This window comes from Mesoplodon densirostris, chromosome 4, assembly GCF_025265405.1.
Source record: "Mesoplodon densirostris isolate mMesDen1 chromosome 4, mMesDen1 primary haplotype, whole genome shotgun sequence".
Lineage (NCBI taxonomy): Eukaryota > Metazoa > Chordata > Mammalia > Artiodactyla > Ziphiidae > Mesoplodon > Mesoplodon densirostris.
The window spans coordinates 118,157,837-118,171,686 of NC_082664.1; the positions used below are offsets into that span (position 1 = coordinate 118,157,837).

Genomic DNA, 13,850 nt, shown 5'->3' on the forward strand with positions numbered 1-13,850 from the left:
GCGGGCCTCTCGCTGTTGTGGCCTCTCCCGTTGCAGAGCACAGGCTCTGGACGCACAGCCTCAGCGGCCATGGCTCACGGGCCCATCCGCTCCGCGGCACATGGGATCCTCCCAGACCGGGGCACGAACCTGTGTCCCCTGCATAGGCAGGCGGACTCCCAACCACTGTGCCACCAGGGAAGCCCTAAGGTAATTATTGATATGTATGTTCCTATTACAATTTTCTTAATTGTTATGGGTTTGTTTTTGTAGGTCCTTTTCTTCTCTTGTGCTTCCCACTTAGAGAAGTTCCTTTAGCATTTGTTGTACAGCTGGTTTGGTGGTGTTGAATTCTCTTAGCTTTTGCTTGTCTGTAAAACTTTTGATTTCTCTGTGGAATCTGAATGAGATCCTTGCCGGGTAGATTAATCTTGGTTGTAGGTTCTTCCTTTTCATCACTTTAAATATATCATGCCACTCCCTCAGGCTTGTAGAGTTTCTGCTGAGAAATCAGCTGTTAACCTTTTAGGAGTTCCCCTGTATGTTATTTGTCATTTTTCCCTTGTTGCTTTCAATAATTTTTCTTTGTCTTTAATTTTTGCCAATTTGATTACTATGTGTCTCGGTGTGTTTCTCCTTGGGTTTTTTCTGCCTGGGACTCTCTGTGCTTCCTGGACTTGGGTGGCTATTTCCTTTCCCATGTTAGGGAAGTTTTCGGCTATAATCTCTTCAAATATATTCTCGGGTCCTCTCTCTCTCTCTTCTCCTTCTGGGACCCCTATAATGCGAATGTTGTTGCATTTAATGTTGTCCCAGAGGTCTCTTAAGCTGTCTTCATTTCTTTTCATTCTTTTTTCTTTATTCTGTTGTGCAGCAGTGAATTCCACCACTCTGTCTTCCAGGCCACTTATCCGTTCTTCTGCCTCAGTTATTCTGCTACTGATTCCTTCTAGTGTATTTTTTATTTCAGTTATTGTATTGTTCATCTCTGTTTGTTTGTTCTTCTAGGTGTATGTTCTTTAATTCTTCTAGGTCTTTGCTAAACATTTCTTGCATCTCTTGATCTTTGCCTCCATTCTTTTTCCGAGGTCCTGGATCATATTCACTACCATTATTCTGAATTCTTTTTCTGGAAGGTTGCCTATCTCCACTTCATTTAGTTGTTTTTCTGGGGTTTTATCTTGTTCCTTCATCTGGTACATAGCCCTCTGCCTTTTCATCTTGTTTCTCTTTCTGTGAATGTGGTTTTTGTTCCACAGGCTGCGGGACTGTTGTTCTTCTTGTTTCTGCTGTCTGCCCTCTGGTGGATGAGGCTGTCTAAGAGGCTTGTGCAAGTTTCCTGATGGGAGGGACTGGTGGTGGGTAGAGCTGGCTGTTGCTCTTGTGGGCAGAGCTCAGTAAAACTTTAATTCGCTTGTCTACTGATGGGTGGGGCTGGATTCCCTCCCTATTGGTTGTTTGGCCTGAGGTGACCCAACACTGGAGCCTACCCAGGCTCTTTGGTGGGGCTAATGGCGGACTCTGGGAGGGCTCACACCAAGGAGTACTTCCCAGAACTTCTGCTGCCAGTGTCCTTGTCCTCACAGTGAGCCACAGCCACTCCCTGCCTCTGTGGGAGACTCTCCAACACCAGCAGGTAGGTCTGCTTCAGTCTCCTATGGGGTCACTGTTCCTTCCCCTGGGTCCCGATGCTCACACTACTTTGTGTGTGCCCTCCAAGAGTGCAGTCTCTGTTTTCCCCAGTTCTGTCAAAGTCCTGCAATCCAGTCCCACTAGCCTTCAAAGTCTGATTCTCTAGAAATTCCTCTTCCCATTGCTGGACCCCCAGGTTGGGAAGCCTGACATGGGGCTCAGAACCTTCACTCCAGTCCATGGACTTCTGTGGTATAAGTGTTCTCCAGTTTGTGAGTCACCCATGCAGCAGTTATGGGATTTGATTTTATTGTGAGTCCACCCCTCTTACCGTCTCATTGTGGCTTCTCCTTTGTCTTTGGATTTGGGGTATCTTTTTTGGTGAGTTCCAGTGTCTTCTTGTCAATGATTGTTCAGCAGTTAGTTGTGATTCCGGTGCTCTCACAAGAGGGAGGGAGTGCACGTCTTACTACTCTGCCATCTTGAACCAATCTCTCTAGCTAATGTTTTGATTTCTCCTATTTATAAATGAAGGTCTAGAGCCTTACTCTCCAAATGAATTCTGCTGCACACTGGTTCCGTGAGATGTTAAAAGAGATCATAAGAAAAAAGTTCAGTGGTTCTGTAAGTGTGAGAAATGATGAGTTAAACAGAATACTTTTTAAAGTTACTGAAGGAATTACACTAAATCATGGTGAGGATATGGAGCCACAGAAACTCTCACACATTTCTGGGGGGAGAGTGCAAACTGGTACTCTGCAAACTAGTTTGGCAGTTCGCATACACCTGTAAATTCCATTTCTGGGTGTAATTATCCAGGAAAAAGGTGAAACTTGTTCACAAAAAGTGTAATACAGAGAAGTATTTATAGCAGCTTTGTTCAAGCAAAAACCGGAAAACTCTAAATATTTACCAACAGAAAAAGAGATAAACACATTGTAATAAATATGTATCTTACAGTGGAATAGTCCTCAACCGTTAAAAGTAATGAACCACAGACACATGCAGCAACATGGGTGGATTGTACAGATACTATATTGAGTGAATGAAGCCAGACACAGAAGAGCACACATTGTATAAGAATCCATATACATGAAGCTTTAGAACAGGCAAGACTAATCTATTGTTATAAAGCAGTTGCCTCGGGGTGGGGGGGTGTAGGGGTGATGGGCAAGGGATGTGAGGGGACTTTCTGGAGTGATGAAAATGTTCAAAATCTTGATACAAATGTGGGTTATATGGGTGTGATCTTTTGTCAAAATTCACTGACGTGGTAACTGCACTGAATGTCAACTAAACAATGAAAGTGACTGCAAGACCTCTCGGAACCTTTGATAAGCTAAGACATATTATGAATGTCAAGAGGGGGATGTGGCACACAGGTTTCCCAGCCTAATCTGAGCCTTGCTGGAGGGGTGTGAGCAGAAAGTGTTCCCTCCTAAGTATAGGAACGGGGAGCAAGTGGCTGTGTCGGGCACGAGTCACAGGATTCCTTGTGTCTAGTGTCCCAGGTCTCTCGGAGTACTGCCCGCGCCAAGGGGCTGGGGCTGGGGAGGGGCAGGTCTCTGTGCCCTGCTCTGGGGAGTCCAGGCCATGCCACCTGCTCCCCACCCACCCAGTCCTACAGCTTCTGCTAGTGGGGCCTCAGGGTGTCCACAAGGGGATTAGGCTGTAATAGTCAATAGCAGTAGAGAAGTTTCTGGCATGGCGGGAGCTACCACTGCTACCAAGACCCACTTATGCTTCCCTCTGTGGTGGTTGTGAGGTCCTAGCCCCTCTGTGCTGTGCAGGCCTTCCAGAGCCCTCACTGACTCAGCACGCAGTCCTAATCCGGCAAAGCCTGGAGACAAAGGCTGGGCTGGATGCAGCTCCAGAGGCCCCCTCCCGCCCCCTTGCTCAGCCCTGCCGCCCAGACTCAGGAGACTCTCAGGGCTCTGGTGGAAAAATTGGTCCCCAGACTTCTCTGGGCGGGTCACGGGCTATGCTGCACCAGTGGGCTTCTCATTTTGTTTGTTCTCATCTGCTTCTCAGCTTCTAGAAATCCTGCAGAATGACTAATATGTCAATGGTACCTTTGCTGTTTTCGAACACTGCTATAGAGATGTTCTTATTTTTCTCTTCTGTCAATGCAAATGGGGCAGAACAGGTAATTTACGAATGAACCAAGGTGTGCATGTGTGAATGTCCGTTCAGCCTGAGCCCAGGCGAAAAGAAGGGGCTGGAGGAGAGAGTGGGGAGGCGGCCTGGCAGGCAGTGGACAACCAGCCCCGTGAAAGGTCCTTGCTATGCATGGGAATGACATTGCTGTGTGGTGGGGCTGACAGATGCTCCACGGGAGATTAGGAAATAAGTCTGCATCTCCCCTGGGCCCTGATACCATCAGCGGTTAAGAGGCCTGTCTGATTTCATTACAAATCTTCCATTCCCAGGGCTTAGAGCTCAGCCTCCAGACTCACAGGTGTGGGAGGACAGTGGGCCACAGCAAGGGCATTTTGTTTTAATTGTGGTCATTAATCTGACACCAACAGCTGGTCTATTCTGCAGGTGAAGGGGGGATGGTGACAGGAAAGCCATCTACTGGGAGCCCGCTGACTCTGCTGCTTTGCTCTCTAGGAAGTGGGGAGAGAGAGGGAAAAGCTTCCTAATCTTGCTTTCAGGGCCCCCTTTCCTGGCCTCACTGGGAAGGATCTAGGTTTGCTTTCTCCCTGGATTTTGTGGGAGTTTCCTGGAGCCTGTAGGTGACTAGCTCCCAAGCCATGTTCCTCTTATTTTCCCAGGGCCACAGTGGTGTATGGTGGCACCTTGCCTCAGGCCAGGCCCTGTCCCAAAGTCAGGTTATGTCCCAGTGAGAAGGGTGGAGTGGGACTCCTTACCAGGGCCCAGGTAAGCATCTGGAGCAGCCCAATGAGGCGCACGACACAGTAGGGAGAGGCCCAGAGCCAGATGGGACAGAGCTAGAGAGAAGGCCAGCGTAGCCACAAAATGGGAAGGTGGGCCAGACAGCATACGTGTGTGCACACGTGTGTGTGTGATGGGGAAGTTGGACAGGAGAGGCCCCAGAGCCAGATGGGTCAGAACTAGAGAGAAGGCCAGTGTAGCCACAAAATGGGAAGGTGGGCCAGACAGCATACGTGTGTGCACACATGTGCGTGTGATGGGGAGAGTGGACAGGAGAATTTCACCCTGGCAAATCTATCCCGTCTCCACCCATCCACAACCCTGAGCTGGCACTCCACAGGAACGGCTCTGAGAGGCCCCGGGGGCGATTTAGAGGCATGGGTCCTCCCTGGGAGCTTGCCAGCATTGGACAAGTACTCAGTGGCAGATGGGTCAGAACGGGGCAGAGAGCAGGTGGGGAGAGGCCCCATGGGGTTGGGGAGGAGGTAGGCAGACAGAGACCTTGAAGGGTGAATGGAATCCTGACAGTCAGAGACAGCGTGGAGAGTGCATGGGGAAGGGGCGTACTGCTGGGTCTCCTGGCAAAGCAACGACCAAAGGGTTTGCTGAAGGGTAGGGACCTACTAAAGTAAGAGGGTCCACTAACAGTGAGCTTGATTCCTAGGTGGCAGGCCTGGGGTCCAATTTCTGGGGTTAGAGGCTGCCTCTGTGAGGACACCTTTCGGAAGATGGTCCTCAGACTCCCTCAGCCTGAAGGGAGCCAAGAACAAGGCTGGGGCAGCCATAATACAGCAGTCATCAACTACCATGTGCCAGGACCCTGGGGATCCCATGCCAGCCCTGGGGACGGGGGCTGATGCCAACGTGGTGAGTCACTGAGGCTTGGAGAGGACAGGCACATGTCCAGGGTCACACAGGGCAAAGCGTGTTTGAACCCAGGCCCTCCTTGCTATACTGTGGGGCCTTCAAGAGGGAAGCACAGCCTGGCTCAACTCCTCCCACCAGCAAGAAGGGCCTGGGCATGGATGGGGGAGGAAACAAGATGCCCAGGTCGGCCCTGGTGCTCCTGCGGAATGACTTTTGGTGCTGGGAAGGTCTTTCAATTCCTCAAAGGAAAACCTAGACTTGTCATCTATTAGGGATAATTTGGGGTAAAGAGTCAATAAGGCCCCATTTGAACGCAGAGCACACTTATTTGGGGTAGGTCTGGCTCAGCCTGGGGAGCTGCTGCTTGCTCTCCCACTTGCAAAGCTTAGTGACCTTGGGCAAGTCATTGCCCCTCTCCATGCCCAGGCTTTCTCACTGGTGAAATAGGGTAAGAACAGGAGCCACCTCACAGGGTTATACTGAAGATGGAATGCATCACACAGGCAAAGCACATGTAATGGTATCCGGCTGAAGAAAGCTGCTAGAGGTGAGCTATTGCTGCTATTGCAAGTCTTAGCACCTCGCAGAACTATTCAGAGGAAGAACAACCACCATTCAACAACAACTTGGCTCCAAGTTGCCAAGGAGCTTGTCCAAAAGGGAAGGTGTCACCCTTCCCTTCCTCCTCACCTGCTCCTTCCCAGGGTTTCCTCGGGACACCTGACCAAGCCAGGAAACGCTGACTCTACTTCCTAAATATTTCAGGACCTGGTCCTGCTCTTCCACCTCTATGGCAATGAGCTGAGCTGAGGGGCTCCCAACCTCCCTCACCTTATGGGCAGGTTCTCCCTGCCCATAGATTCCCCCTCTGAACCCTCCTCTACTGCAGCAGTTTGCAGCTTTCAAATGGCAGGGACTTTCAAATGGAGGGATTTTCCTCCAGTGCAAATCTGAGCCTCTGGGAGCCTCCTGTGACTCTCACGTGTTTGCCAGAACATGCCAGAATAAACTTGGCTTTGCACTTGCAGACATTCCTCTGTCTGGAATGCCCTTCTCCCCACTTTGTCCACCTGGTGAACTCCCTTTTATCCTTCAAAATCTAGTGCTGGCACGCCTCATCTTGAAGGCTTCCAGACCACCCTTCCTCTCCAACAAGTCTGAGACAATATGCCTGGTCTTTTATGCTGCCTTTTATGTTGTGTGGACCGCTCTGTTGTCACCCAGTTTACATAATCGTTACCATTGTGCAACCTCCTTTGGACCTATCTCCACCCTCACCCCTAATCCAGGGTCTGGCTCGTGTCAGTTTTAGTTGACCCAAACTGAATTTGTTATTAGTCAAAGACTCCATGAGCTATAGATGTCACTAGATCAGGGCCACAGTGTGTGGCCTTGGTCATGCCCTTTCCCTCTCTGGGCTGCAGTTTCAGCATCTCTATAATGAGGAAGCTGCTAGAGTCTCTGGGCTGTTCTGAATTTCTGGAACTTCCCAGGTCTGCCTGCCTACTCTAGGGGTGGACAAAACGTTTGGGGGGTCTCCATGCCTCGCAGACCACCTGCTTCTCTGGTCAGCTGTGCCCACGGGAACCAGCAACTTCATTCCCCTGGAATCTGGTGACTAGCATTCTTGGGAAACAAAGGATGTTTGCAGAACTTAATATTTCTTTCTTTTCCCCCAAGAAATGGATAAACCTCATTAAGCCAAGACAAGAGAACTGGGTCATGCCCTGCTGATGCCAAGCAGGGGCTTGTGAATGAAGCAGGCTGTTAAATTTCATACATAAGAAATAATCTGCTCCTTGCACCCGCCTGATCACTTTATTAGCACAAAAGATAAATTTAAACCTCTGACTTATGACAAAAGGAAGTAAGTCTGCACTATCCTCCTAATTAAACCAAGAGAAGCCAGCTAGATCCAAGGACACCAGGCCCTCTCAATTAATTAACATTTATTACAATCAGAAAATAATCTAATTCAATTAAAATGTTTCCACAAAAGCGGTTTAATGACTTTCCCCAAAATAAAGTACATTCCACTGGAGCATTTATTATGCCAGGGCCCAGTGTCATTCGTGAGGGAGCCGAAATGACAGCCCTGATGTGGCTCTGTGGAAAGGTGAGGACAGGGCAGGTGGGGCTGGGGAGGGCTTGGCCGAACCCCTCGTCAAGAGAGAGGGGATGCTTCTGGACAGCAACGCTCTAGTGATCAAGCAGGCCCAGAGCCAGAGGAGCTGCCCACAGCTGCCTTCCGCCTCACCCCCACTTCCTGCTTCAGCCCCCTTCCCTCCTGCCAGCTCAGTGCTGTGTCTGGCACCACCTTCCCCTTAAAGGATCAAGCTTGGGTAAGGTAAGGAATTAAGGGGCAGGCTTGGATTCAGGGGCCTGAGCCCCTTTCTGCCTGTGTCACCTTGGGCAGGTAGGAAGTGTTTAGAGAAAGGACTGTTAGCAGGGCTTTCTGAAACTTAGCCAGGAGATATTTGCAAAGCTGGAGAAACTGCCATTTGAAAGTTGCAAGCAGTTTTCTGACTCTCATGAGGCAGAGATTTGAATTCATAGTGCCTTTGTTCAGCAAAAATCCCTTGATGGGTCCTTAGTTATAAAAACAGAAAGCAAATACTTGGAGTTCATCCTTTGGAGCTAACAATATCTGAGGACATACTATTGCCAGGCAGAGGGCTAAACACATTTGTTGGACTACGTCCTTTAATCCTCACAACAACCCTGCAAGTTAGAACTCTCCATCGAAACCCAGGCTCAAAGTGTGCCTGAGGACCACGGTTAGTTAGAGGTGAACCCTGGATCCAAACCTGGGCAGCCAGACTCAGGGCAGAGAGGCCCCCGGCAAGCTCAGAATAACTGTGGGACTCGGCGGGTGGGCGGGGGGAGGGAGGCCTCTGTCATTGGACTTGGGTGGGACCCCAGAGTCTGTCCTTTTGAAAAGCGCCCTGGAGACTCTGGTGCTCTGATCTTGGAGACTGAAATCTCTACATCCATCCTGTCTCCTGGCGTCACACCTTGCCCAACACCCCTGCTCAGCTGTGGCCTCAGAAAAAGGACAGTATGAATTAAGCCCCTTCTCATCTAATTCAATTGCACCTACATTGTCTGAACTTTATACAGTCACCAGCATTGAGTAGAAGCTTTAAAAAGAGCTCTGTTAACTTGATAGGCAGAAAATGGGAGGCCAAAAATAGGATCCTAACTAAAAAAGAAAAAGGCGGAGGAAACAACACTTGCGGGATATATAGCAAACGTTAGTGATGGTCACTTCTGGGTGGTGACCTAGTGGGTCAACTTTATTTTCGATTTTCTACTGTAAATGGACATCACTTTTATAATCAGAAAAAGCTATTAAAATGGTTTTTAGGTATGCCCTCTTAGTTTTTCATTTCTCTTATTTCTAGAAAGTTTAAGCATTTGGATTCTTCTATGACTTGTCTGCTCTCATCTCTCTATTGGCATTTTATGTTCTTAATGATGTGTATAAGCTCTTTATAACAGGATTTTAACCCTATGCCCATTATATTTGTTGAAATGGTTTTCCTGGCTGGTTATTTACTTTTCAGTTTTGTTTCTAATGTTTTCAGTGGACGAAGGTTTATCATCTTTATGTAGTCAAACCTATTGATCTTTCCCTTTCAGGTGCCTTCTGTTGCTTTATAAGTTAGAAAATCCTTTATCAACAGCAGATAAAACAGGTATTGACTTAGCTTTCTTTCTAGTTCTTAGGGTTTCTTTTCTTTTTTCTCTCCTTTGTGCCATGTAGCTCCTTGTTTGATCTGCTTGGATTTATTTGAGTTTACAGAGTGCAGATTATTTTCCAAATAGCTAACTGATTGTACCAGCACATCTTATTGGATAAGACTTTCTTTCCCTTCCATATGGTAATGTCTGACTGATCCTATATTGCATTTTTGTAGATAATAAGCTTTGTTTTTAAGTTACCTATCCCATTACACTGACCTTTTTTTTCTTGTATCTGTATCACACTGTTTTATTGATCATAGCTTTTTCATATACTTAAATAGCCTCTCAATTTCAACAATTCCTGGGTTTCTTTCACCTATTCATTCTTCCAAGTGACTCTGAGAACCATTCTGTAAAGGTCAAAACAACAACAACAACCCACTGAGGTTTAAGATTCAAATTTCATTGAAATATTTGAGGAGATACATTGTCTTTCTACCCAACCTGGGGGCTCATCTCTCTATCTGCGCATCTTCTATTATAATTCTTGGGAGAGTTTTGTAGTTTCTCATATTTCTTTGTTTACCCATCCCTACAAGAATATGACTAGATGCCCAGAGAAACAGAAATGATAAGAAGAAGAATAAATTTACGTATATGCATGTTATATAATACTGTCATTTTTAGTGAGAGAAGCTGTCTTTTGAAAAGTGCCATGATTGTGATGTCTATTGGGTCAGCCCTTAAGTGAGTTAAGTGAGGAAAGCAATTTGAAGAATATTGTACACATTGTACAGGTGTGTGTGTATGTTTTGTGTATATTTGCACAAAAATGGGGCCAGGGGTTGAGCACTTTACCATCTAGATCACCATGGCATGGGGGGAATGGAGAGGGTGGAGGAATGGAAGGTAGATTCCTGCCCACCCCTTTGCTTCCCAACCCCCCCCACACACAGGAAAAGAAAGTTGCCAAAGTGGCCAGTTACCTCTATGGTGGCTGATGGTCACTCAGTTGCCTTTTTTTGTCCCAGAAGCAGTCCTAGGAGGCCCCCATGGTAGGCACCTGCTGGGTGGGTGAAACTGGGGTTTACTTGCTTGGCAAACTTTGCCCCTCTCCACCTGCAGAGGTGGGGTGGGGGGAGGCAAGTCTGCTCCGGGGCCTCTTGAGTGGAAAGCTTCCACAGGCAGCCAGTACCTCCCTCTCCTCATCAGACACCCCGTTCCTGGCCAGCTCCTTACAGAAGGAGCCAGGATCTGACTGCTCAGCCTGGCAGGCCCTTTCTGGATTTGTCCCCTTCCCCATCCCCACTCTGCTTGCTTCAGGAAGCCTTCCTAGGCTGCCCCAGTCTGTCACGGTTGGCGTGAATGACCCTAGGACCCAGAATTATACATTGGCATAGAAACAGTCTAGCAGACTTGTGACGTGGTGGGGAAGAGAACTGGCTTCTGAGTGAGCCAGGCTGGGCTCGAATCTCAGCCCTACTACTTACCAGCTGTGCAGCCTTGGACAAGTTTTTCTTTTTTTTTTTTTTTTTCTTTTTGCGGTATGCGGGCCTCTCACTGCTGTGGCCTCTCCCGTTGCGGAGCACAGGCTCCGGATGCGCAGGCTCAGCGGCCATGGCTCACGGGCCCAGCCGCTCCGCGGCATATGGGATCCTCCCAGACCGGGGCACGAACCCGTATCCCCTGCATCGGCAGGCGGACTCTCAACCACTGCGCCACCAGGGAGGCCCTCTTTTTTTTTTTTTTTTTTTAACATCTTTATTGGAGTATAATTGCTTTACAATGTTGTGTTAGTTTCTGCTGTATAACAAAGTGAATCAGCCATACATATACATACATCCCCACATCCCCTCCCTCTTGTGTCTCCCTCCCACCCTCCCTCTCCCACCCCTCTAGGTGGTCACAAAGCACCAAGCTGATCTCCCTGTGCTATGTAGCTGCTTCCCACTAGCTATCTATTTTACACTTGATAGTGTATATATGTCCATGCCACTCTCTCACTTCGTCCCAGCTTCCCCTTCCCCCTCCCTGTGTCCTCAAGTCCATTCTCTACGTCTGTGTCTTTATTTGGACAAGTTTCATACTCACTCTGAGTTTCAATCTCCTCACGTGTAGAATGGGGGTCAGAGGGCTGGAGTGAGGATGGGCAGCGGGGGAGGCCGGCCCAGGACCCGTGGGCCGCAGTTCTGCCCCTGCCCCTCCTGCGAGTCTCGCTCAGACTCTTGAGGAGAGAGATGGGAGGACAGAGCGGAGGCAGGAGGCAGGAGGCAGGACACACACCAGGCCAAGAGCTGAGTCTGAGGCGCAAGTTGGCGATTGCAGATAGCTGAGGGAACACTTCCAGTTGGAGTCACCCCAACAGTTTCTTGGCTGAATGGGGCCCTGAAGAATGGGGAGGAAAAAGGACAAGAACCCTGTGGGCAGGGAAATCTCCAGGTGTGTTTGACGAGCAGCAAGGAGGCCAGCCTAAGCAGGGCCTGGGGGTCTGGTCAGCAGTAAGCATGACCGGGTGGCTGGATTCGGGCTCTGCAATTGGGTTGTCGTCTCTGGGCACCAGGAAGCCACTGATGATTCTGGGGCGACAGCAGGGGGTGAGGGAGGAAGGCCATGAGCTCCGGGAAGCTGGGAGGAGGAGCCGGACCGTCTTGAGGACAAATGCTAGTTCCCTCACTAGGGATTTGGGGCAAACAAAACCTCTCTGGCTTGTCTTCTCATGGGTAAAATGGGGATAATTCTAGAACCTACCTCATAGGGTTGTTGTGAAGATAAAATGAAGCTAGTTCAACCCTAAGAAACTCTCTCTTGCTCTCCTTTGCGTTCCTAGGAAAGAGCACTGACAAGAAGGCACACAGATCTGGGTTCATACACTGAGTCTGATTAGTTGAGTGAAAATGGGCAGAATGGAGCCATTTCCTTGGAAGGTTGTGGGGATGAAGCATACTCTCACCTTTGGTAGTGTTGACGCTCCCACCGGCGGCAGCCCAGGGCCTCTCTGAGCAGAGCCCAGGCCACAGAGCGTGGGGGAAAGGCCGGCTGCCCTGACCTGGAGGAAGCCCAGGGTCAGGAGGCAGAGGTACGTCAGTGTGGGGGACGCTGAGCCACTCAGAGCCTGAGGGAAAGAGGCCTGCAGAGCCTGACACCCACAGTGGGGCTCTATCCTCAGCATCGTGAGAGCCTGAGTGGCCTGGCCTGGGATGGCCGTGGTGGCAGGGTTAGGGTGTTTTCGGATGTGCCCCTGGGTGTGTGGGGGAGGGAGGTGCAGGGAGGAGAGGCGCTTGTGGGGAGAGGAAGAGCTGATGAGGAGCCACGGCCTTGCAGGTTTTCACTCTGCCTGACTTCGGACCCCTGGTTCCAAGACTCCAGCCCAGGTGTGGGCTGCTGGGCGATGGGTGGTGGAGGTGATGGACTCAGAGAGCTGAGAGCTCTGCCCCCTGACAGAGATTCAGAGCCCCTCTACTCCGGGGGCCCCGGGCCCCCCTTACCGAGCACATTCCCCAGCACCCAGTAGCCCTGTTTGGATTCTCAAACTGGGACTGGTGACCAGTAAGGCTCAACCTTTTGGTTGCTTCCAGGTACCTTCCAGAGGGTAAGGGAATAGTTGGTTGGGATATGTGTGTGCGGAGAGTTATCTGTTATCTCCAGATCATCAGGGGTTATACCCAGGCAGCCTGTTTCCACTCAGAGGTTTGCAAGTTTGAGAGAACTGGACCTTGGCAGCCAACTCCCTACTCACCACCCCCACCCCCAACCCCGTATGCAATCCAATTTTTAAGTTTCAGCTGTTAATTACCTCGACCTGCTCTTACTGGCAACCTGTGATCCGCCAACTGCAGTTCTTGGCTCCTGAGGCACTAATGAAGTTCTTTCCCTTGTAGAGCACAGGCTCACTTAAAAGGAAGCATAATTTGCTAGGTCTTGGAAAGCAGCAAGAGCTCCCGAAGCAGAGGGTGTACACTCAGTGCCAGGCACCCAGAGAGCTTCTCGTACCACTTAATTCTAGGTAGGAAAGAACTCAAGATTCTTTGTGGTCTGCATTGAAAGAAGTCAGTTCTCAGGCATATAAGAAGCCAAAGGCCCTACTCAAATGTCAGTGGCCCATCACCTCTGGACAACCCAGAATCAAAAGGGAAGAGTGGTCTTCCTGAGGGCCCACTAACGGAACTCCTAGGAATGGATCCCATGCTGTGCAAGGTGAAGGAGGGGAAATAGGATCTGTCTCCAGTTATACCAAAGGACAAAGTGATCCTATTGATGACCCTGCTCCACCTCACTTGGAGTCAGGCTTGGGCAACCCTGAACTGGTCCCACCATCCAAGCTTGTATCTTTTCAGGGGCCCCGGTTGGCCACTCACCGGCAGAGCATTAGACAGCAACCCAAGCCTAGTGTGCTCCATCCCTGGGACAGCTCCAGCTGTCTGTCTTTGTCTTTGGTTCTCTTCCTCCAGAAGCCAGTGTGCTGTGCTCACAACGAGGAAGGCTAGCTCCCCGGCTTCTCTCCAGCAAGCAGAGCCCGTGTCCCTGGGGGTCGTCTCTCAGTTTTGTTGCTGACCCTTCCTCCTAGGCCCAGGCAACAGAGAGAGCTCTGAGGCCCACATCAATATGGGTGTTGCCTCTTCAGCAACATAAAACTTTGAGTATGGCAATCAGTTTTCTGGAATATCCCTCAAATACCATGTCTGAAAATTCCAGAGTGCTTGCTAGTGGAGAGAAGCAGAAACACTGGGCTGGAGACAGTGCCCACTGTACAGGCTTTAGAGCTCATGTTTGCACTTTCATTCATTCTA

The 13,850-nt window shown here is 49.5% G+C and overlaps 1 long non-coding RNA gene across 1 annotated transcript in view; it reads left to right on the forward strand.

Moving 5' to 3' along the window:
- Positions 1-1,569: 1,569 nt before the first annotated feature.
- Positions 1,570-13,850, forward strand: part of LOC132488600 (uncharacterized) — a 46,076-nt gene continuing 33,795 nt past the window's right edge. The window contains exon 1 of the long non-coding RNA XR_009531778.1: positions 1,570-1,615. This is a non-coding gene — a long non-coding RNA (uncharacterized LOC132488600). The remainder of the gene's footprint in view (positions 1,616-13,850) is intronic.